General features: G+C 48.6%; 1 protein-coding gene across 3 annotated transcripts in view; it reads left to right on the top strand.

The window, feature by feature from the left end:
• The first annotated feature begins 15,252 nt into the window (after positions 1-15,252).
• Positions 15,253-24,706, top strand: part of psda (pleckstrin and Sec7 domain containing a) — a 62,676-nt gene continuing 53,222 nt past the window's right edge. The window contains exons 1-2 of one of the 3 annotated variants that reach the window (XM_031730302.2): positions 16,829-17,843; positions 17,936-18,640. The gene's annotated coding sequence lies outside the window, so the exon portion shown is untranslated. Of the gene's footprint in view, positions 15,331-16,828; positions 17,844-17,930; positions 18,641-24,706 lie in introns of those variants that run through there. The other 2 variants (XM_031730304.2, XM_031730301.2) reach the window with 2 other exon arrangements.

The following is a 24,706-nucleotide window of genomic DNA, read 5'->3' as shown; positions in this document are numbered from 1 at the left end:
GACCACGTAAGATCCTCAGCCAGATGTACACCAAGGAAGCGGAAGCTGCTCACTCTCTCCACAGCGGCGCCGTTGATGGTGATGGGGGTGTGTACTTCCCTGCACCTCCGGAAGTCCACTATCAACTCCTTTGTCTTTGCGACGTTGAGGGTGAGATGGTTGTCTTGACACCAGTGGGTCAGGGCGCTGACCTCCTCCCTGTAGGCCGTCTCATCACCGTTGGTGATAAGACCCACCACTGTAGTGTCATCCGCAAACTTCACAATGATGTTGGAGTTTCTAGTGGCCGTGCAGTCGCAGGTGTAGAGTGAGTACAGGAGAGGGCTCAGTACACACCCCTGTGGAGCACCAGTGTTCAGTGTGATGGGGATGAGGTGGTGCTGCCCAGTCTGACCACTTGGCGTCTGTCAGACAGGAAGTTAAGGATCCAGCTGCAGAGGGAGCTGCTCAGTCCTAGATCCTGCAGTTTCCTGTCCAGCTTCGAGGGAATGATGGTGTTGAATGCTGAGCTGTAATCTACAAACAGCATTCTCACATACGTGTCTCTCTTCTCCAGGTGTGACAGGGCAGCATGGAGTGTCAGGGCTATGGCATCATCAGTGGACCTGTTGTGGCGGTATGCGAACTGTAGAGGGTCCAGTGAGTTGGGTAGTGTAGAGCAGATGAAGTCCCTGACCAGCTTCTCGAAGCATTTGCTCACGATGGGGGTCAGGGCTACGGGTCGCCAGTCGTTCAATGAGGAGATGGTGGAGGATTTGGGTACAGGGACAATGGTGTCCATTTTGAAGCAGGCTGGGACTACAGACAGAGAGAGGGAAAGGTTGAAGATGTGTGTAAACACTCCAGCCAGCTGAGCCGCGCATGAGTTGATGACGCGGCCGGGAATCCCGTCCGGACCAGTAGCTTTGGGTGCGTTCACCCTCCTGAAGCACTTCCGCACATCCTCCTCAGACACAGTGTGCGCGCTGACGTCATCCGCGGTGCGCACACTGTCCGGCCTCATGGTGTTCGCTATGTCGAATCTAGCGTAGAATACGTTTAGATCCTCACACAGAGAGGCCGTGGTCTGCGGTGTGCTGGTTTTCCCTCTAAAGTCTGTGATTGTGTTTAGTCCCTGCCACATACTCCGAGGGTTGTCAAACTGTTGCTCCACCCTGTCCCTGTACTCACGTTTGGCTGCTTTGATCGTCTTCCGGAGTTGGTAATGTGCATGTTTGTAGTCCGATGTGTTCGCAGAGACAAAAGTGGTGCTCCGTGCCGCCAGCACCGTGCGAACATCTCCGTTAATCCAGGGTTTTTGATTTGGGAAGGATTTAACTGTTCTGGATGGGACGACATCTTCCACGCATTTCCTGATAAATCCGCAGACTGAGTCTGTGTACTCGTCAATGTCATTAGCAGCCACGTGACACATTTCCCAGTCCGCGTGATCAAAACAGTCCCGCAGCGTAGACTCCGATTGGTCCAACCAACGATGCACCGCCCTCAGGGTTGGAGCTTCCTGTTTCAGCTTCTGCCTGTAGGCGGCTAGAAGCAGGATGGAGCGGTGATCTGATTGGCTGAATGGGGCGCGGGGGAGGGCTTTGTACGCATCCCGGAAAGCGGTGTAGCAGTGGTCAAGAAGCCGGTCTCCACGAGTGTTGAAATGGATGTGTTGGTGGAGTTTTGGTGAAACTTTTTCAGGCTACCCTTATTAAAGTCCCGGTCGTGATAAACGCCGCCTCTGGGTGTGCGGTTTCCTCACTGCTGATCGCTGTACAGTTCCCTGAGTGCTCGGTCAGTGTCGGCTTGTGGGGGCATGTAAACAGCCGTAATAATCACTGCTGTAAATTCCTTGGTAGCCAGAATGGCCGGCACTTAACCATCAGGTACTCCAGGTCCGGTGAGCAGAAGGATTTGACCGGTGCACGTCGCATAATCACACCAGCTGTTGTTGATCATGAAACACACACCACCGCCTCTGCTTTTCCCAGTAAGCTCCTGTGACCTGTCCGCTGGTGCACAGAGAACCCCGTAGTTGTATTGCGGAGTCCGGTACCTTGTCCGATAGCCAGGTTTCTGTGAGGCAGATCACGCAGCAGTCCCGCATCTCTCGCTGGAATGAGATCCGTGCCCGAAGCTCGCACAGCTTGTTCTCCAGAGACTGCACATTAGCCAGTAATAAACTGGGTAACGGTGGTCTGTTAGTGCGCCGTCTCAGTCGAACCAGAACGCCAGATCTTCTCCCTTCTCCCACACGTCCATTAATGTTCACATCAGCAGATCTGACAAGTCCATCATCACTACGATCTTGATCACATGGCCTATTGGCCACAAGGCCCGAGGCAGCTGCGGATCTGCAACCATAACAACTGCCTTTCCCAGAAGTTCAGGAGGAGTTGACTGCCACTTCTGCCTCGCCTGTAAGCCAGGTAAGTATTCCTTGATGAATCTTGCCCAGAACTGATCAGCAAGAATCTGTGAGTGCCTCCAACGTCGTTGACTGAGGTTCTCTGTCTCTGGGTAGACCACCTGGGGTAGTGATCCATCAGGCCGCCCCATGAGGAGACTATTAGGTGTCACAGGGTCCACATCGGCCATGTCGGTGGAAACATAGCCTAAGGGCTTTGCGTTAAGGATGAATTCCACCTCCAGCAGAACTGTAAGGAGTACCTCCACGTGAAGAGGTTGAGAACCCACACAGATCCGGAGAGCTGCCTTCACTGAACGGATCTCTCTCTCCCATACACCTCCGAAATGTGGGGCAGCCAGGGGGTTGAACTGAAATCTGATCTTCTGATCTTCTGATGGGCGAGCTTCCCTTGCAATGTCTCTGACATGTTGGCAAAGGCTTCGCTGAGTTCTAATTCTCCCCCTTTGAAATTGGTCCCACAGTCAGACCATAACTCTGCCGGTGTCCCTCTTCTGGCTATGAATCCCCTCAGGGCCATGAGGAACACATCCGCGTCTAAGCTACTTAGGAGATCCAGATATACTGCCCTCGTCGTCATACACTTGAAAATGATTCCCCAGCGTTTCTCGTGCCGTCTTCCTTCCTACCTTCACAAACATAGGCCTGAAACAGTCAACACCGGTTGAGTAAAAGGCTGGTTTGTACAGTCTAAGCTGAGCAGCGGAAGGGCAGCCATCTTGGGAACCGAGGGTTGTGCCCTCCAACGCTGGCACTCAGGACAGGTTCGCTGGTGCTTGCGAATTGCCTCTCTTCCACGCAGTATCCAATAAGACCTCCGCAGCTCCGCGAAGACCCATTCGGGGCCTGGATGATGCAGATCAACGTCATATTTCTGGATAAGCAGACGTGTGAAAGGGTGTGAAGGATCCAGGACAATTGGATGCAATATAGGTCCGTCAAGCCCTTCTAGGCGTCGCAAACGACCCCCTACTCTGATGAGGCAGTAGTATGCAGTTCAGGTGCCAGGGTAAGTAAGCGGCTCCTGGATGAGACAGGTTTCCTTTCTGAAAGCAATGTGCACTCCTCTGGACATGACTCCTGTTGAGCCTGCCGAAGGATGGCCTGTTCAGCATTCTGATAGTCCTCGGCACTAGGTGGCGCAGTCGAGAGCCCCTGACCACAAAGTTCTTTAACAGTAACGTCCAAGAGCTCCTGCCAAGTCTTGCCCGCCATTCCATCCTGACAGGTCAGTGTGGAGGTGATAGAGGTTCCTCAGAAGGCCGTCTTCTGGAGCTCAAGTTGGTCGTTACTGGGCTCGGAGCTCGGGTTCTCTGGCCATGTATCAGGACTGTTGAGCAGAAAGGGGGGTCCATTAGACCACCGATTAGGCACTTTGAGCTCGGCCAGAGCCCTCCCTCTCGTCAGGTCATCCGCTGGATTACTCTCTGAGTCTATGTAGCGCCAGGTACAGTGTTCCGTCAACTCCTGTATTTCAGCTACCCTGGCTCCTACAAAAACCTTGTAGCGGCAGGACTGTGAGCTCAACCAGGTGAGAACAGTGGTCGAATCAGACCACAGGACTGTTCTTTCAATCCCTATTCAGGGTACTGGCCAGCTGCGCTGCCAGCAAAGCTCCGCAGAGCTCTAGGCGGGGAATAGAGAGAGCTCGTTTGGGGGCTACACGGGAGCGAGCTAGGATGAAGGTGAGGTGAACTTGCCCATCCTGTTCTACGGTCCTCATATAAGACACCGCTCTGTAAGCTTCCTCAGAAGCATCCGCAAAAATGTGCACCTCACGGATGGCCCCCTTTGAGTTAGCATTAGCAGGAAGATAGGCACGTGGGAAGGTAAGGTGAGGTAAGAACTGAAGCTCCGCCTCCCAGTCAGACACCAAGCTTGCAGGAGGATAGCAGGCAGATTCGAGTCATCCCAACCATGCTTCTTATCCCATAGCTGCCTGAGGAGGAGCTTGGCCCGAGTGGTGAAGGGTAACAGATAGCCCAAAGGGTCGTACTGTGAGGCTAGGACTCTATAGCTGTTTCTGAGGGTTGGCATCTCATAGGACACGGGCCTGTGCTTATACCCCAAGGAGTCGGTATTCCAGTCCCAGCAGAGCCAAGCGTGGTCTCTAGCAGGTTGGATTTCTCCTCGGCTTACCACAGATCCAGACTCTGTGATCTAGCTTCTGGGGGCAAATGGCTCAGGACACTTGGATCATTACAAGCCCACTGACGTAGCTCGAAGCCAGCTGATTTCAGCAACTCTCTTAGCCAATCCACCAGATCTCTAGCTTCTTCCAGTGAGCCAACACTCTGTAGGCAGTTGTCTACGTAGAAACACCTCTTGATGGAGAATATCAGGCTGTCGTCAGGCTGTGTATGCTCTGTCACGTGACGCTGCAGGGCGAATGTGGCGCAGCAGGGGCTTGAAGTTGTCCCAAATGGCAGGACCTGCCACTCGAAGATTTTAGGAGGTTCACTGACCTTTAAGTCCCACCAAAGGAACTTCAACAGGGGCCGGTCTTCAGGGAGGAGAAGTACCCGATGGAACATCCCCTTGATGTCTCCACTCACAGCTATGGGGTGTTCACAAAACCTGACCAGCACCCCCAACAGGGAAGCTCCAAGAGTAGGGCCAGGCAACAGGAACTGGTTCAGGGACTGTCCAAGGTATTTATGGGAACAGTTAAACACCAGGCGATTCTTCCCGTTATGACTGACAAGATGATGCGGTATGTACCAGTTCTCCTTGGGCGAAGTCTCATGCGTAACTTCCTTCACGGCTCCTGATTGGATCAGCTTCTGCATTTCTGCCCTGTAGGCATCAGCCCAACTGGGCTCCTTTAACAGGCGCCTTTCTGTGCTTCGAAGCATGGGCATGACTGATTCCTTTGGTGAATTCAATGGCGGCATCTGTGCATGACGGAGTAGAGGTGTAGCATACCTGAAGACTCCATCGGCCATCCTGCGAGTTGTTCTTGCCTCGAGCAGGGCCACAGCCTGCTGATCCTGTTTCGACCGAGTGACCTCTTTCTCGGAACGGTAAGGCACTACGTCCACCTGCCAGAGCCGCTCCACATGCTTGAGCAACTTGTCTGATTGGGCGGATGTATACAGGGATAGGACAGGCTGGGTCTGCCACCCCATAAAAAGACTTGGCCCTTGAAGGGTCCAGCCAAGCCGGGTGTGGACTGCTGCTGGGCCTCCAGGTGGGCCGAGGTGGACTGGTTCTATGGGGGTGATCAGGTGTGGCTGGTCTGAACCAATAAGGAGCAGAGGCCTGGCTTCCTTCAAGGCAGGGACCGGGATCCCTTGCAGGTATTTGTACTTCCTTCTCAGCTGATCGATAGGATAGGTATGGTGAGTTAAGTTGAGATGATCAGCTGTGAACACTCCGTCAATCTTGTAGTAGGATCCAGGGTTGGTAGCAACAGAGACACTGAAGGATACGGTATGTCTGTGAAGCATCTGAATATCTTGGTGGACGGTTCGTAATGGCAGGTCCTCCAGGATGCCTGTCAGACCAAGAGTCTTTGCAGCAGCGGGGAGCAGCATGGTCCTCTCTGAACCGTCGTCAAGTATAGCAAAGGTGTCTAGAGTCCGCTCTCCATGGCTCAAAAGCACAGGTACAATCTTTAGCATGACACGATTGCCAGCCCCATGGTGATCAAGGTAGAGTGAGCCCGAAGCTGAACTGGTTAGGCAGCTTTCCTCCTTTGCAGCCATGCCAGCATTGTTTCCTTCCGTCTTGGCATTTACCTTGTGAAGAGCCAGCAGATGTTTGCCCTGGCAGAGGCTGCAGGGTTTCTTTAGCGTGCACTGAGCAGCTAAATGAGTTCGGGGACAGCGCCAGCATTGTTTGTTGACCTGTATCCAGTCCTTTGTTTCCTCTTTGGAGAGCTTGGCTACATCATCACATTGGCTAAAATAGTGTTCTGTGCTCTCACAGTAGGCACAGTAGGCTTTGCTCTTGACCTTCCCTCTAGCTCGACTCTCCTTTGCTGGTGGAAAGGTGTGTTCTGATGGCCTCTTTAGGTTATGCAGGACTGTCACGGTTTGTTGGCCTGGGCAGGCCTCAGCCTTTACATCGGTCCTTTCTCTATTGCTTCTTACGCCTGCTTGGCCGTCAAATCCTTGACACCAGGACTCCTGACGAAGCCATGCAGATAGGTCGTACAGAGTATAGGTACTCCCGGGCTGCTTGAACTGATGTCGACGAAAATCAGCTCTCTGTTCGGCAGGGAGCTTACTTATTAGTCGGGCAACGTGGGAACCACAGTTCAACTCCACTTCTCCTTCCAGTCCTAATGTTTGTAACAGCCCAACAAGTGACTGCTCCTGAAGGGAGAACCTTTGGAAGGCTACTGTGTCACCTCACCTTATTTCAGGACCATCCAGGACACTTGCTGTCTTTCTCAAGGCGAGCTGATGCGGTTGTCCAAATTTGTCGTGGAGGGCTGCCATGGTGTCAGTAAAAGGCTTGGGTGAGTTCAGGTAAGCATCGGCGATAAGTTGAGCTTCATCTAGCTTGAGGTTGTCATGGGTAATGGAAAAATACGGACTCAGGCGCGGAGCTCTGGATGCGAAGCAAACAGTGCGTTTATTTACATTGCTCAAAAACACTCTCAAAACACAAAGCGAAGTGCAAAAATCCAACAGTGATCTTCTCCAAATTCCCAGTGGTGTGCAGGTGAGTCTCCCAAGTGATTATCCGAGCGTGCTTCTCCTCCGAGGGATAAACCCAGCGGGCTCCTTCTCTCCAACCCTCTGCTCCGTATTTCTTCCTCCTACAAATGAGCAGCAACAACAACAGGTGAGAAGGCTAGCCGGCTAAAGCTATGTTACCAGTAACGAGCACACTTCACTACCGAGCTTCGAGTACGCTCCAGTGTCGACTGCCGTCTGGACACACCGTTAAATACCTCAGCTCAAAGCGAAGGATGATTAGCGACAGCTGGGTGGCGAATTAGGTGCAGGTGTGTCGGCTGCCGAGTCGAGACGCTTCCGGGTAAGGAGTTCGCCACACTGACTCTCCCGGAAGCGCGGCTTCTAAACAAAGCCAGACAACCAGGGTGGAGAGGAGGAAAAAAGGAGAGAGACACACACACATACGCACAGGCAGGTCGCCCGGGGAGGACCGTCTGACCGTGACAGTGGTGGTCCACAAGTATCTGATACTTGAAGAGCTCAGTAGCATTAGGAAGGAGTAGGTTCTCTAAAGCCATGCGGAGCCTAGCAGACTCAGAGGGATCAGAATGAATGAACCTTGGAATGGTTGGGTTGGGCCCCTTGTACACTAGCTCAGCTGAAAAGGAGCAGATGGGTTATTGCAGTGCCCACTGGTTACTCCAGTGACCGGAGAGGGGGGACTGGCTGGAACAGGCTTGGTTGGGAGCAAACCTGTCTTACTTGGTGCCCAGCAGGGGGGTGGCACAGAATGTTGTGGAGGGGCATAAAACGTGTTTCCATCCTTAACCACAGGGTCCTGATATGGGGTGCAGCGTTGACTTGGCAGCGAAGGCTCACCAGCGAAATATGCTGTGCGGGGTAGAGGGTGGTACTGTACACCATCATCGGAGTATTGTTTGTCAACCTTCATTTGGGAGAATCCTGTGTGCAACTCTTCCACCGGTTCAGGCCATGGTGGTGGGTTGGGCCACACCTCCTCATCCTCCTCCTGTGGCATTGTCTCAGGGGTGGTGTATACCTCTCCTGAACCGCGCTTGGGGGACTGACTGGTGCTATACTGTGAGGCAGTCAGCTGAGCCATATCCTTCCTCAGCAAGTGAGCCACTTCAATCAGCTCTCTGAGGTCACTCTTTGCTTCCTTCAGTTCTCTGAGGCCCTCCTGTAAAACTTGCTGTGATTGGAGTAGCTTCTCTCTTTCGGCCTGCAAGGCTCTGAATTCTGTATGAAATGGGTGTATTGAAGAGCCTGGCCAATTGGAAGGTGCAAATTCAGGTGAGAGGCTCCTATTAAGGTCCACATCTTGTTCACTTCTTCCCAGTGGAGGGGGTGTATTGTAATAGGCCCCATCCCTGTCGCTGTAGAGGGGTGGCGTATGACTATACTGAGGCTGAACTCTCCCGCTTCTTGTGTGAGGCTGTGGCGTGTCCCACTGCAGCATTTCCCTAAAGGGGTGGCCTGTATAGTTAACATCAAAGTCCTCAAACCGTCTTGGTCGATGTGTGTGGCGTTTAGGCCTTACATCAGGACATGTCGCTCCATCTGGCTCCATCTTGATAACTGCATCCGGCTCAAAGGACCAATGTTGAGGAGTACTTGGGGAGGGCTAGTTCTTTTAGGTTGAGCAGCTAACAAGATGGTGTATCGGTCAGGATACAGGAAGGAGGACAAGAGGCTTCCACTTTGCTGGATTGTCACCGCCAGCTGTTTTATTGCCACCTAGATGCTCAGTGTTGACAGCAGTTTCCAGTCATGAACTTAACACTCAGAGCATCACCGTGAAGGATGGCAACCAGGAACACAGCTTACGTGATGAGGTAAAACAAAACTAACACGGAAAAACAATCTCCCCTTCTGGAGTAGCAGCGCGGTACCCCAAACTTCTGCCTACGTCATTTCCTACGCCTCCACCCCACACAATATTGCAGAACATAGGCATAAAATCCCAGAGCCTTTTATACAGTAGCCATGGAAACGGTGATGAGCTGCAGCATGGTAGAGAGTCAAAGGTTAATAATAAGTATTGATTACATGCAAAGTGGTGAGTGAAGAAGAAACACTGAGTGCATCATGTGTAGGCTGGGTCAGGGTCACCTGTCCAGCCCAAACTATATGCTTTATCAAAAAGGAAAGTTTTAATCTGAAAAGCAGACTGTTGTGCTGCATGAGCGGAGTCACTGCTGCAGTTTCTTCTTCATCCCAGCAGAGGGCGTAATTTCTCTTTACGTCTCTGAGGACCTCTGCTGGGACAGAAGAAAGGGAGAAATCAGCAGCCTTCATCCTGATGGGACGTGACGCTCAGCAGCAGCCGGCTGTGATCAGCCTGTGATCGATTTATTTATTGATGGCAAAAAACTTTTTAAATTTTAATGATCGTAAGACGGAAGCGATCTTATTTGATCTTGCCGCTTTGACTTCACATTTAAAGAGTTCAATAAATCTCGGAGTAAAAATTGATTCTGTACTTACCTTTGATGGTCACATAAACGGGGCGGTAAAATCAGCATTCTATCATCTCAGACGTTTATCGAAGGTTAAGCCCTTCGTGTTATTCACGCCTTTATTATTTCACGTTTGGATTATTGCAATTCTCTTTTAATAGGGGTTGGGCAGGGCACTTTGTCACGGTTGCAACTAGTACAAAATGCTGCGGCACGATTTTTAACTGGCAGAAAGAAATTCGACCAGATCACTCCGGTTTTGGCCTCTCTACACTGGCTTCCAGTTGAATCTAGGATCCGTTTCAAAGTCCTTTTATTGGTTTTTAAATCTCTAAATGGTCTGGCACCTGTTTATTTGTCTGATTTGTTGAGTACCCATGTCCCCATTCCTGCGCTTCGGTCAGCTGAGCAACTGTTGCTTTCTGTCCCTAAGTCATGACTGAAAGATAGAGGAGACCGAGCGTTCTCTGTTGCGGCTCCGATGTTTGGAATAACCTTCCTCTCCATAATAAACAGGCTACATCAGTGCCAGTTTTTAAGTCCAGGTTAAAAACCTATTTTTATTCCCTGGCTTTAACTCTGTGGGTAACTGACATTTTAATTAATTTTATTGCTATGACTGTTTTTTTTGTTGTTGCTATTATTATATTATTATAATAATAATATTATTATATTTATATTTGTATTGTACAGCACTTTGGTCTGCCAGGTGTGTTTTTAAAGTGCTATATAAATAAACGATGATGATGGTAATGATGATGATGATGATGATGATCGATTAAAGCTGGTTGGAGTCATGTGCAGAGAGTAAATGATGTTTTTCAGAGTTCAACACAAGAAAACTACTGAAAAAAATAATGATGGTGCTTTTTTAGTCTTTAACCGTCACAGGTCACAGATTGGCAGATTCCCAGAGTCGGCTCTAACCTGAGCCCCGTTCTTCGGCCTGCTGGAGGGAGATGAAGCAGCAGCTCCTCTGCACTGCACAGGTTTATTTGAAATAACCCACCACGACACGTCCACTGATGACACCATAACCCTGACACTGCATACTGCCCTCTCGCATCTGGAGAAGAGAGACATATATGTGAGAATGTCATTTGTAGACTACAGCTCAGCATTTAATACCATTGTTCCCTCGAAGTTGGACAGGAAACTGCAGGATCGTGGACTGAGCAGCTCTCTCTGTAGCTGGATCCTTCACTTCCTGTCTGAGAGACGCCAAGTGGTCAGACTGGGCAGCATCACCTCATCCCCTGCCATAATGAACACTGGTGCTCCACAGTGTGTACTGAGCTCTCTGATGTACTCTACACCTACGACTGCACGGCCACTAGCAACTCCAACATCATTGTGAAGTATGCGGAAGACACTACAGTGGTGGGTCTTATCACCAAAGGCAATGAGACGGCTTACAGGGAGGAGGTCAGCGCCCTGACCCACTGGTGCCGAGAGAACCATCTCACCCTCAACGTCACAAAGACAAAGGAGTTGATAGTGGACCTCCGGAGGTGCAGAGAAGCACACACCCCCATCACCATGAACAGTGCTGCTGTGGAGAGAGTGAGCAGCTTCCGTTTCCTAGGTGTACATCTGGCTGAGGATCTCACATGGTCAGGACACTTAAACAAGACAGTGAAGAAGGCGCAACAGCGCCTCTTCTTTCTCAGGAGACTGAAAAGATTCGGCATGAGCCCCCGCATCCTCAGGACCTTCTATCGCTGTGCCATTGAGAGCATCCTCACTGGATGCATCACCACCAGGTATGGCAACAGGACTGCTTACAACCACAAAGCTCTCCAGAGAGTGATGAGGATCATCAAGGACTCCAGTCACCCCAGCCATAAATTGTTCAGACTACTTCCATCAGGCATGAGGTACTGCAGTATCCGGTCCTGAACCAGCAGACTGAGAGACAGCTTTTTCCATCAGGCCATCAGACTGCTGAACACTTCACAGACACCTCACCGTCACTTACAGGAACTTCAACATCATGCACTCCATACTGTACATAAATGCTATTTGTTTTGCACAATATCCAACTGCCGATCTCTGTATATTTTATTTTATTTTATTTTATTTTATATATATACATATATATATATATATATATAAAACACCCAGCACGCCCCTACGGGCGGTTTATCCTTCAAGCTCGGGTCCTCTACCAGAGGCCTGGGAGCTTGAGGGTCCTGCGCAGTATCTTGGCTGTTCCCAGGACTGCGCTCTTCTGGACAGAGATCTCCGATGTTGTTCCCGGGATCTGCTGGAGCCACTCGCCTAGCTTGGGAGTCACCGCACCTAGTGCTCCGATTACCACGGGGACCACCGTTACCTTCACCCTCCACATCCTCTCGAGCTCTTCTCTGAGCCCTTGGTATTTCTCCAGCTTCGTGTTCCTTCTTCCTGATATTGCTGTCATTCGAACCGCTACATCGATCACTACAGCCGTCTTCTTCTGTTTGTCTACCACCACTATGTCCGGTTGGTTAGCCACCACCATTTTGTCCGTCTGCATCTGGAAGTCCCACAGGATCTTAGCTCGGTCATTCTCCATCACCCTTGGGGGCATCTCCCATTTTGACCTCGGGACTTCCAGGTTATACTCGGCACAGATGTTCCTGTACACTATGCCGCCACTTGGTTATGGCGTTCCATGTATGCCTTGCCTGCTAGCATCTTGCACCCTGCTGTTATGTGCTGGATTGTCTCTGGGGCATCTTTACACAGCCTGCACCTGGGGTCTTGCCTGGTGTGATAGACCCCAGCCTCTATGGATCTTGTACTCAGAGCTTGTTCTTGTGCTGCCATGATTAGTGCCTCTGTGCTGTCTTTCAGTCCAGCTTTGTCCAGCCACTGGTAGGATTTCTGGATATCAGCCACCTCCTCTATCTGCCGGTGGTACATACCGTGCAGGGCCTGTCCTTCCATGATGGTTCCTCGCCTTCCTCCTCTTTCTTGGGTTTCTGCTGCCTGAGGTATTCACTGAGCACACTGTCAGTTGGGGCCATCTTCGTGATGTATTCGTGGATGTTTCTTGTCTCATCCTGGACTGTGGTGCTGACACTCACCAGTCCTCGGCCCCTTCCTTCCGCTTAGCGTACAACCTCAGGGTGCTAGACTTGGGGTGAAACCCTCCATGCATGGTAAGGAGCTTTCTTGTCTTGATGTCAGTGGCTTCTATCTCCTCCTTTGGCCAGCCTATTACCCCAGCAGGGTACCTGATCACGGGCAGGGCGTGGGTGTTGATGGCCCGGATCTTGTTCTTACCATTCAGCTGACTCCCCGTGGACTTGCCTGACCCTCTGCAGGTACTTGGTGGTTGCAGCTTTCCTAGCGGCCTCTTCATGGTTCCCATTCGCCTGTGGGATCCCCAGGTACTTGTAACTGTCCTCTATGTCTGCAATGTTGCCTTCTGGTAGTTCAATCCTTCAGTTCTGACTACCTTCCCTCTCTTTGTTACCATCCGACTACACTTCTCCAGCCCGAATGACATTCCAATGTCATTGCTGTATAGCCTGGTAGTGTGTATCAGTGAATCGATGTCTCGCTCACTCTTGGCATACAGCTTGATGTCATCCATGTACAGGAGGTGGCTGACAACCGCTCCGCTCCGTAGTCGGTATCCATAGCCAGTCTTGTTAATGATCTCACTGAGGGGTTCAGGCCTATGCAGAACAGCAGTGGGGACAGAGCATCTCCTTGGTAGATCCCGCACTTGATGGTGACTTGTGCTATGGGCTTGGAGTTGGCCTCTAGTGTTGTGTGCCACATCCCCATTGAGTTCCTGATGAAGGCTCTTAGGGTCCTGTTGATCTTGTACAATTCTAGGCATTCCAGTATCCAGCTGTGGGGCATTGAGTCATAGGCCTTCTTGTAATCAATCCAGGCTGTGCACAGGTTGGTCAGTCTGGTCTTGCAGTCTCGGCTGACTGTTCTGTCTACCAGTAGCTGGTGTTTTGCGCCTCTGGTATTCTTGCCAATCCCTTTCTGTGCCCCGCTCATGTATTGACCCATGTGCCTGTTCATCTTAGCCGATATGATGCCTGACAGGAGCTTCCATGTAGTACTGAGGCAGGTTATTGGTCGGTAGTTGGATGGGACCGGTCCCTTCTTGGGGTCCTTGGGGATCAGGACCGTCCGACCTTCGGTTAGCCATTCCGGTGTCTCTCGTTAACTAGCAGCTGGTTCATTTGTGCTGCCAGACGCTCGTGGAGTGCAGTCAGCTTCTTCAGCCAGTAGGCGTGAACCATGTCGGGCCCTGGTGCTGTCCAACTCTTCATACTGGAGACCCTTTCTTGGATGTCTGCCACTGTGATGGTTACTGGACCCTGTTCAGGAGGTCGCTATGGTCTGCCCTCAGATCCACTAGCCACTGAGCATTGCCGTTATGGGTTGCGTCCCTTCTCCCATATGCTCTTCCAGTATTGCTCCGCCTCCAGCCTTGGTGGTGCTGTTCTGTTATTGTTCCTTGCCACTGAGAGTACACCTTTGCTGGTTCTGTGGAGAACAGCTGGTTTATTCTCCTGCCTTCTATCTCTCTGGTGTACCTCCTCAAGCGGCTGGCCAAGGCTGTGAGTCGTTGCTTGGCAGTTTCCAAGGCCTCAGGTATGGACAGCTTTCTGTATTTCTTATGCACCTTCTTTGTCCCGCCTTTCTGCAACTCCGTTAGTATATATATATATATATATATATATATATATATATACACACACACACACACACACACACACATGCATGTATATATATATTTGGTATACATATTCAGTAATGCGCATACATTCTTATATTTGTACATATATCTATTATTATTTATTTATTCTCAGATTCCCATTCTTATATTTTGCTTTGTTCTTATGTTACCTGTATTTTGTACACCTCTGCTGAAGCTCGCACACAAGAATTTCACTCACATGTGCTGCATATGTGATGTGACAATAAAAGTGATTTGATTTGTTTTGATCTGAAATAGAGACATGAACGTGACTCTCATTCAAAGCACACGTTTCATACAGATCATTACGTCATATCTGGAGAAAATAAAAACACTGAAATAGAGGAAATAGAGGCAGCTGCTGGGACACCTGAACAGCGCTGTGTGACGTGGAAACAGGATCAGGGACGTGATCCCAGTGGATCCCAGGACACATCGGTGACTAGGTTTCAGTCATGAATATGCTGACATACAAAAGTCTACCTGTCCCAGGTTATTTTAAGAAACATTTCTATTATTAAAAGAAGCAAAGTTTGAGGTGAAAGGTAGGTGTAAAAAAATTGTTTTTACATGGGACAAACGTCTGACAAATAATTTTAGGATTCATATTAAACAGAATAAAGAATAAAACATATTCTCAAGTCTAAAAGCAGCAGGATAAACACAGTTTATTCGAGCTTTTATTTTGAAAGTTAAGCGTACGCGTAGGCGTGTCTTCTGATCGGGCCGGCCTGACGTGTCTCTACGTCCCCGTTACATCACTAAAGATGCGGAAGTTGGAGTCACCGTGGAGAACGTAAACTAATGTCAAGCAAGCGCCTGAAAAAGCGAGCAAAGAGCGGCGGAAGCGCGAGAACAAGGAGCCGAGCGGACTCTTCACCTCCGGCTGGACTTTCACTGCTTCCGCCATGGAACCTAGTTCACTTAGCTAGCTGTTACAGTTACTACTCCCGCACTTCGCCGTTACATCTGTCGTTACAGACAGCGTTACCGTGAAATGGAGCGAGCGGGTGACCCGGAGTCCGCCGCGGTGCCGCCGAGCTGCTGCACGGGTCTCTGAAAGCTGCAGACCCCGCTGCATCCCGTCGTATCCCGGAGGTAAGTGGACTGCGTGCGAATCTCCTTTGAAAAACATGACATTTTAAAATGATTCCCTCATGAATGAAATTTAACAAGCGGGGAGAACAAATCTGGGGGTCTGCCCCGGGGCAGCAGCACCTGCCCGTTGTTCCGGGGTACGTTTGACCCCATAAACAGCGTTTCTCTCAGTCACATTTCTACTTTTACAACCCTCCCTGCGCCTCTTCACAAGGATGGTCCACCCTGCCGAGCGGTGCCAACAGCGATGCCAGGCTCTTGGAAAAGTCGACATTTCAGATAATTCAGGGCTGCTGAGTCGATTAAGTGCATGCCGGACATGAAAATGTCTGCCTGTGAAGTAAAGGAAAGGTTTAATATGAAACGCAGGGGTGTGAAGTGTGGATTTTACTCGGGGGGTGGTAAAAATACACATTTCTGAAAGGAGTTCGGGCTGCTGCCGAGCTCTAAAAAAGCAGCAAAAACCGACCTTTCATTCTTGCTGTCAAATAAAGTCCCGGCGAGCATGTTTAAGTTTCCCCGTATTGTTGTGTGGATTAGATTTGAGGTCATTTAAAGAGAAACTGCAGCGAGTCCCCGTGTTTATCAGTGTGGATGTAGACACGCGAACAGCCTTCAGGCTGTCAGTGCTCACCTTGAAGCTGCTAACAAACCCAAACACTGTTCGTGAAAGTGGAAGACTCGAACACGATGAGGTCATTTCTGAAGTTGTTGCTTTTTGTCGTTCCTGCGTTTCATCCCTACAAACTGCACCAGTTATTTTCAGTTTCTCTTTGATGCTTATCATTTCATCTCACAAATAAAAGCAGGAACTCTTTATCGCACCTTTCACGTCTTTACTTCAACGTGAAATTATTAGCTTAGCGCTTTTTAAAGTAATCCAGCACACAACAGGCCTCATCATGATCACTGATATCAGGTTAGAACAGCTCTGTGATTATTATTATTATTATTATTATTATTGTTATTATACACGTGAGTTAGAAAGCGTTTAAGCAGAGTCCTGTGGGGAGGAACAGCTCTCAGAGGAGACTTTAAAGCGGTCGCTGTCTCTGCTGATTGAGCTTTGGGTCTCTGGCACAAAATGATCTGTCACTTTTAGTTTGTGGAGCAGAGAAAAGACCTCCGCCCGAACATCTCCAGCCTCATCCAGCTTCTTCCTCTTCAACAGATAAACTGATTTAATTTTAAAACCGATCCTCGTATCGAATCGTTTCATTTAACCTGTAAAAACCAGACATTTTTACAGGTTACAGGTGACTTTAGTCTGAAAGATTATGTTATGTGAAATGTAAAAATCTGCAACTTTTAAAATGTTTTATTTCTACTGATAGTTTTTTTTTAAGATTTATGAGGAAATAATTATGTTGTAAGTGACTTGTTGTGGCCCACAGGCAGTAATTTTAGGAGCCCACAGTGAGAATCACTGACCTAAGGTTAGATTTTTATTTCACGAGAGTGAATTTATTGAAACGAGAGAACGTTTGGAGTGAAGGAGGTGTGGGACCTGACAGCTGACGAGGCACTAATGAGTCCACGAGACGATGAAGGGGCTTAAAGCAGTCTGGTACAGCAGCGTGTCGTCAGCATAGCAGCGAATATCCTGTTTATCCTGGTCAGCAGCAGTCTAAGCACAGATGGCCTGCACGTGGCAGCCTGGTCAGATGAACCACCTCAGCTGGGTCCTTCAGACGTGGAGGACTGAGCTGCTTATCCTGTCTCCACGCATCAGAGGAAGCTCATTTCTGACACTTACACCCGTCTTTCTGTGACTACCCAAAGCCTGTGGTTATAGATGACTGTAGGAACGTGGTTCAACGAGTAGCCGGACAGCTTCGGCTTCACTCTCAGGTCATGGCTGTACGAGTCTGTCTGCTCAACTGTTCCCTCACCCACGAGCAGAACCCAGAGATGCTCCCAAATAGGCAGCTGAGGACTCGGAGGTTCTCATTCTCATTACAGCTGCTTCGCATTGAGCTGCAAAACACCACAGAACAAGGCAGGACCAGATCCTCAGACCACCCAGCCAGAAACCATCCTGCACCTTTGTTTTAAGAATGTGGAGCAATAATAAACAAGTTCCTCTGAAAGCGAGCTCTTGGAGGACGCCGTGTTTTACAGGAGAAAACGATTACACTGCTGTCGGTCTAAGCGGAGGCAGAGACGATGCTCAGGTCTGCAAGAACGAGCACTGAACACAGACTGAGCTCGCTGCTATCAGACAACAGGAGGAGCAGACTGAACCTTTAAAACATCACTGTAGTCTGTCCTGCTGTGCTTAAGTGCACGCAAAAGTAAATAATACTGCAAAAACTCATGTTTAACGTAAATATAATTTCAGCTGTTACAAAAGGCGTCTGCAGCTCAAGAAGGTTTCAGGAAACGGCAGATTTAAAAAACAGAATGATAACAGAAAAAAAACAAGTGTATATTTTTGTGAGTTTTGGATGTTCTTCATCCTGAAACTGGATCCAGAGTGGAGCTGACCAGGACTCCCAGCAGCTGCAACACAGGTAAGAGGACCCGTGCAGCTTGGGTCAGATTATTTGCAGCTGCGTATCGAGTGAATCTGTAACCTTCTGCTTGTTGCTCCATTGTTTTCCAGCTATCTCCGTGAGTAACGCCCTCGCCTCGTCTCTGGAGGGGGTTGGCGGAAGTGAAAGACATGTTCCAGCTCCGCCTCCAAAGAACAGCTCAAACAGGCCACGAATGTATAAATTTACGAGCTTCATGTGTTTATGTGCTGAGAGCACGGCACAGGGAGACGCACACCGCGCGCCACGCGGTCACTGAGCTGAAGAAGAGTGCCCCCTGTGGAGCAGGTGCAGTTTTCCCCTGCAGGTGTACGCTGATGTAATGCAGAGAGTGATGAGGTCACAGGCTGTGGGCCGGTCCCGCTGCAGTGACGCGTGACATCACAGTTTAATCAGCCTGTAATTCTGCACATTATCCCGATACTGGACACCCCCCGCTCCCCCCACCTTTCCTAAGCTGCCATCTGTCACAGCTGCCCGTCATTGGCTGTGAAGGAGCCGGGTCTGCAGATGGCGGAGCGTCCAATTGGCTGGCAGGCTGTCTGGAGGGAGGAGGGGTAGTCGGGGATGTCAGCTGATTGCTAGAGATCGGAAGTAGAGGTGGAGGAAGAAGAGGAAGAGGAGGAGCTGAGCGCAGTCTGTAAATCCACGATGAGCCGGCGCTGCTGCAGACAACAAGTGTTCAGAGAGGAAGAGGAGGCCGAAGGAGGATAAAACCAGCTGTAGCACGCAGAGAGGCGGGTTTCCACGGCAACTGCCGCAGCGAGGACACACAGGTAAGGTTACAGCTGCACACGTGTGTGTGTACGTGTGGTTTTATGTGGTGGATTGAGCTGTGTGTGGTGGGAGGAGGAGGAGGGAATCCTATTAGCAGAGTCCAGAAAAAGAAGGACTAAGAGTGCTTATCACACACACACACACACACACACACACACACACACACACACACACACACACACACACACACACACAGCATGTCAGGTATCTCACACTCTTTATATCTCAGGTATGAAGTAATCTGACCTTTCACTGCAGTAAAACTGTGTAAAAATACTCTGAAACAAGTAAAAGTACTTCGTGGTTACCTCTGGGAGGAGAGCTCAGGGTGTCTGAACGCTCCACAAACAAAGGCAGTTTGGACCACAGCAGCATGTAAGACTCGATTATTGAACGCTCTCATCCATGTACAGTCCAAAAAATCATTTTAAAGGTCATATTTTCGGGAGCTGCTGCAGTTATCAGGAGACTTTACCTCCCAGCGGACAGAAGCTTCCTCGTTGATTAGTTCGTGTAATTGTGAGACTTTGGTTTTAACGGCCTGTTCTGGGTCCGAGTGACTCGGAGGAAGAACAGCAGCTCAAAGTCTGGTGGCTTCAAACAGAGTTCACAAAAAATGAACTTCTGTGAACTTTAACACAAGGGCGTAGATTTGGTTTTGGCGTTGGTGGGGACGGATGATTCAACCACCGAACCCTGCCCTGTTTCTTTTTTTTCCTTTTTATCTTTGCTTCTTGATAAAAAAGGGAGAAATATACTTGCCTACATATGCTATTCTACATGCTTTTAAACCATTTAAAATTACAATTCATAGTTTTATATGTGAATTATATAATGTTAAATTACTATTAAACAAATGACTGACTAAGTATTTTAGACTTTAGTTTACTTCAGCCATATTCCATATAAATCAGGTATCATACAAAAATAAAAATAGCTTCAAATACAGTCAAGACAATAAAAGAATATGACTTTAAGGACTTAACAACATTACTTCAGTTATAGTGCACCAACATCTCTGATACATTAGCACTAAGGGAACACTGATTGACCTGCTGGTTTTTGTCCATAAAACTACTCATCTAAGATTAGCACAAAGTAAAAGATCTCTCAGCAAAATTATGCAACATTTTAGGCACTATTGCCCCGATCAACTCAGTGAGCTGTTTATTCTAAACATGAACTACTGTTACAGCAACAGACATGGACTACTGGTGCCCCACACAACAACTCAGTGTCCAATATGTGAGGGAGCCAAACACATGCCTTCTCCTCTCGCTAACTGAGATGAACTGCTGGCATATTTGTTTTACATCTATACTGTCCAGTCTCTCCTGGCGGACATGGCAACACGTTATTCATGGTTACATACAATTTTAGACTGATGTGGGCCAAAGCCTCGCACATACTTGCCAACCTTGAGACCTCAGAATTAGAGAGACATTCAAAAGGGCTGTTGGGCATTGTAAAACTTGAATTTTACAATGTTTATTTATCGGATAAAATAAGTTAAATGTCACTGTTATTATTGTCCGGCCAGAAACAGGCCGGGGGTGTCCAAATTCAGAGGCTGCGTCCACCTGAGGACCAGGTGTTGTGCCAAAAACTGATTGTCTGTCAAAAACTGATTGCTTGTATTTAAACTGCTATAAATAACTTGTTGGTCTATAATATGTGTCAAATATATCCCTCATGAATGATATGAAGTCATCTTGAGCAACAAACAACATTCCTGTAACAAGGCAGAAGCCGCAATCAGTTTTTGGCAGTGACTTTTATGTATCCTTTATTTATGCAGTTAAAAAAATTCTTGTTTACTTTAAAAATGTTTCTCTTAAGAGTAGTATGGCCAAGAGGACAGCTGAAATTGCAACAAATGCAAAAATAGTTCTGTAAATATATTTTAGGTGGACAAAAGGGAGTTGATTGATTATAATGTAAGTACAATAACACAGATATTTGAAGTTTACACAGCTACATTCTCGCCTGAAAGTATGTTAAAAGTTTATTTTGCGACCCAGAAAGATTAATAAGAGTAATATTAAAACTAAGTAGCTGCAGTAGTAGTAGCCATTGTTGAAACTGAATTGGCTGAGCCAATCTGGGATATGGTTTTTCAATTTTGTTGTCTGGGTGGAAAATCAGGAGAAATTCGGGGAATGGTGGCTCGGAAGATTGTCGGGAGAAGCACTGAAATTCGGGATTCTCCCGGAAAAATCGGGAGTGTTGGCATGTATGGCGTAGCACAGCCTGTAACGTTATTATGACGGACACATTTTATGAGTGAACTTGACTTTAAGTGACTTACAGGTTTCTTTGAAAAATACTTTCTTATATCCAGGTTCTTCCTTTTTCCTCGTCTCCTCCTTGCAGGTCCTCGCAGCGCAGGATTGTCACTGCTAAAACTAAACAGAGCTCCCTGAAAGGCACAGCCAATCACATTGGCCGTATTTGTCACATGAGGCAGGACTCCAGTAGAGAATGTAATTTAACTCTTTCTGCACCGCTGGGTGAATGAGACGCTGACAGATAGTTTTTTTTTTCTTTTTATCGGTTTTGTTTTTCTTTACTCGAAGAGATCAAATTATTGGTGGTGACAATTCAATAATCGCTGGATATTGGTGGGGACATGTCCCTTCCGTCCATGCCAAATCTACGCCCTTGCTTTAGCATATAACAATGTGCAAGAGATTTATTAACCTGCAAACAGACATGAAGTACACGATGCAGACACAAACAAGCTTTGGTGTGAGCAGCTGTCTGTCAGCTCTGTGAGGATCCTCAGGAAGACTTCTCCAGGCTTCTTCTTCTGTCAGGATGATCCCACACTGCTTTAGTCACGCTGAGGTCGGCTCTGCGGAGGCCCATCCATGACTGATGGTGTCCTGCTGTGTGTTATTAGATCCAGGTGTGCTTTCACTGCACTGATGGTGTGTTTGGATCATTGTGATGGTGGAACAGGAAGCTGCTGTCAGTCAGATGTTTCCAGATGTTCCTGCGTGGTGGATCAGACTCTGTGATTCATCAGTTTATCAAAGATCTCCAACAGCTCTGACTGAGCTGCAGCTGAGACCATGACAGAGCCTCCACCCAGCTTCACAGATGGCTGCAGACTCCTCCCACTTCTTCTTCTGAACCTTTTCCTCAGCTTTTTGAGGACACACTGACACCATGCTGAGATATGCAGAGTTTCAGCTGACAGCTCTTTGGGAATCACCGTGTTGGAGCAAAAATACTGTTTTCATGAGAAGCTGTGATATCGTTGGCATTTGACAGATTTGGTAAAGAAACTGGAACAGGTGATGAGTTTGTGTGTCAGGCTGCTGCCAACAAACGACCTCTGCTCAGGTTTGTGTGATTCACAGTCATTCCTGTGAGAAAGGTCAGGTACAAGGACTGAACAGGAGAGGAAAAGCAGCCAATGTCCACAGAAGAACTTTAAAGAGCTTCAGAAAGCCGGAGTGTTGCTCAACAGCTGCTTGGCAGTAACTATGAAGACCTGAGGGGTGGCTCAAGACTTTTGCACAGCTCTGTGTGGCACATTTTAACAGGACTGGGGAACAAAGTCGTTTCCAGTCGTCTAGTTTAGAAACTATAAAACCAAACCATCAAAGCCAATTGCGTGGCTGCTAAAACTGTGGTTGGGGCCCCTTCGAGTGGCCGTTGCATAAAAGCGAGGGGCCGATAATAAAATCACCAAAACAGTTTGAAGGCAAAGTGAAACTAACAGCAGTAATTATTCAAATAAATTAGAATCAGGAAGTCAAAGTTGGACCAAGAACAGGTGAAACAGACAAATTCTTATCAATAATTACAGCAGCAGTGTAACGCATGGCTGCAGTTAGAGAAGCAGAACAAAGTTGACCCCTGACCCTCGTCCTAATCTCTCGGTTATCTCGGTGAGCGAGGATCGGCTCACGCCCGCGTCAGTGTGAGGGCGGCTGTAAACTGAGGTCAGAGTTCAGGAGCTGCTGCTTTGTGTTTTCTCTGCAGCCAGACTTTTGTCAATGACAGCAGCAAGCAACGCTCGGAGCCTCGTTTACCTCCTCTGACCTTTGACCGGGGAGCTCAGGGTCAGTGAGAAAGGACGCGCACGCGCTCGTGCTTCAAGTCATTCCGCGACATGACGAGCACTCGGAGCAGCTGCAGGAGTTAAAGTCACGTTCTGCTTTTAATTCGCTGCAGGTATAAAACTTTCCAGCTGCTAAATGCGAGCCGGGACTCTGGAGAATGACTTCGCAGAGAAGACGACAGCAACAGTTTGCAGACCTGCAGCTCAAAGACACCTGCTCAGTGACAGCGTCAGCGCGAGCGCCTCGTTCCACGCGTCGTGTGAACTTTCGTGTTTATGTCCTCTGAAGCACATGTGTGTCCAGGTCAGCAAGTCGGAGAACAGTGGGCTCCTCTCACTGTGACCTCAGCTTCACTCACAAACCTGAAGCTCCGCCTCCTCAGACGGTCTGTTCTGCCTCACAGCAGCCACATTATTGGCTGGATAAAATAAAAATTAGCTGAGGTGAGGCCGAACAGATGACTGAGAGCTATGGCCACCTGTAGTGCCGTCCGCCTGTCAGTCAAAGACGCCTCTAACAACACAGACTTTAATCCAGGTGAGCTATGAAAACACCCTCCCCTCATACAACTGTTATGAAGGAGGAAATGACCCACAGACAGTCTGTGGATCAGGCTGTAAACATGTTTATGTCTGCTGTGAAGGTCTATGGGGGCGGACTCACTGCTGCCTCTGCTGGACCTCAGAGGAACTGCAGGTTTGGGACAAGTTGTGTACCTGTGATGATGTTGCTTATTGAAAGGAGCACCGTCCCCCTGGTCACACCTGTCCATGAAGCAGGTTTTGAGGGATGATCCAGTGTTTTTGTTCAGGACAGGAAGCTGAGTATCTTAAAGCTGCTGTAGTGCAGAGACGAGGCTTCAGCGTGATTTCTGCTGAGAAGGATAGAAAATCCGATTGGCTGCAGTTTTGGAAGAACTGTGATTTCTTCAGGTGGACGTTAGAAGAACTGCAGGTTTCACAGTGAAACCCGCCTCACCGGATCTGTCCGGTGCTGGAGGTGATGAAAGTGGAAGCGGCTGTGACGGTGATGAGGACTGATGTGTGAGCAGCAGAGGAGTCAGATTCAATAAAGGCAGAGAGCTGCTTAGAGCGGTTTGTGGGGAACTTAAGCAGCTCTCTGATGTTCCTCTGCAGGAAAGACAAAGCGCTCTTTGATTGCGCTCCGAAGCAAAACCTGACGCAGGTTACATCACTCAGGTGTCAGGATCGTTTGGAGTTGATGCTCGTTGTAAAGATGAGAGTAGCAGTTTGTTGCCAAAAACGCCGTCACAATAAGGATGAACTGCCGATCAGATTGTTATTAATGTGTTGATCATTGCAGTCGCTTCTTTGTGGACGTGAACACGTCGGTGCAGAAACACGGGATCTGAATATGACACCAAATAATATTTTTGATCGCTGACCCGAGGAGGGCAGCACTTACATCTGATTAAAGCACTGCTGGACTCCGTCAGCCTCGGATGCAGGTTTTACCCTCTGACCAGGGGCGGATCTAGAAGGGTGGCATGGGGTGGCAAGTGCCACCCTAAAATGATCCCTTGCCACCCCAGTTTTGCATATGACAGTGTTGTTTATTAAAATAAGATAGCATTAACAGTTTGAGCGTAGTTACAGTCAGCAGTGAATATAAATGCTAAAACTGAATATATTGCATAGTGTCCCCCCCTCCACTATTAACAAATGGTTCAGCCCATAGCTGACGGGCTTTTTTCTTGTTTTCAGTAGCAAGCGATGCTTCTGATTATGCCAGAGCACATTTTGAACAACACCATGGGAATTTCGGATTTTACACAGGTGGTTGGATGTTACACTCTGGAAATGGAAGGAAGGTGAGTGTTATTAACCCTCTGTGGTCCACGGACACGCTGCACCTCCAAATCACATGACTGATGTAAGCTGACACAGCAACAAGCTGCAGCCACGCTGAGTCTCTATTTCAGCCCACATTGGAAATTCGGACTTCAAAGTTTTTACATTTTAATTACAGGCC

This window comes from Oreochromis aureus, linkage group 13 (genome assembly GCF_013358895.1).
Source record: "Oreochromis aureus strain Israel breed Guangdong linkage group 13, ZZ_aureus, whole genome shotgun sequence".
NCBI lineage: Eukaryota > Metazoa > Chordata > Actinopteri > Cichliformes > Cichlidae > Oreochromis > Oreochromis aureus.
Note: the sequence above shows the minus strand (reverse complement) of the source record. Positions and strands in the feature narration are given on the sequence as shown.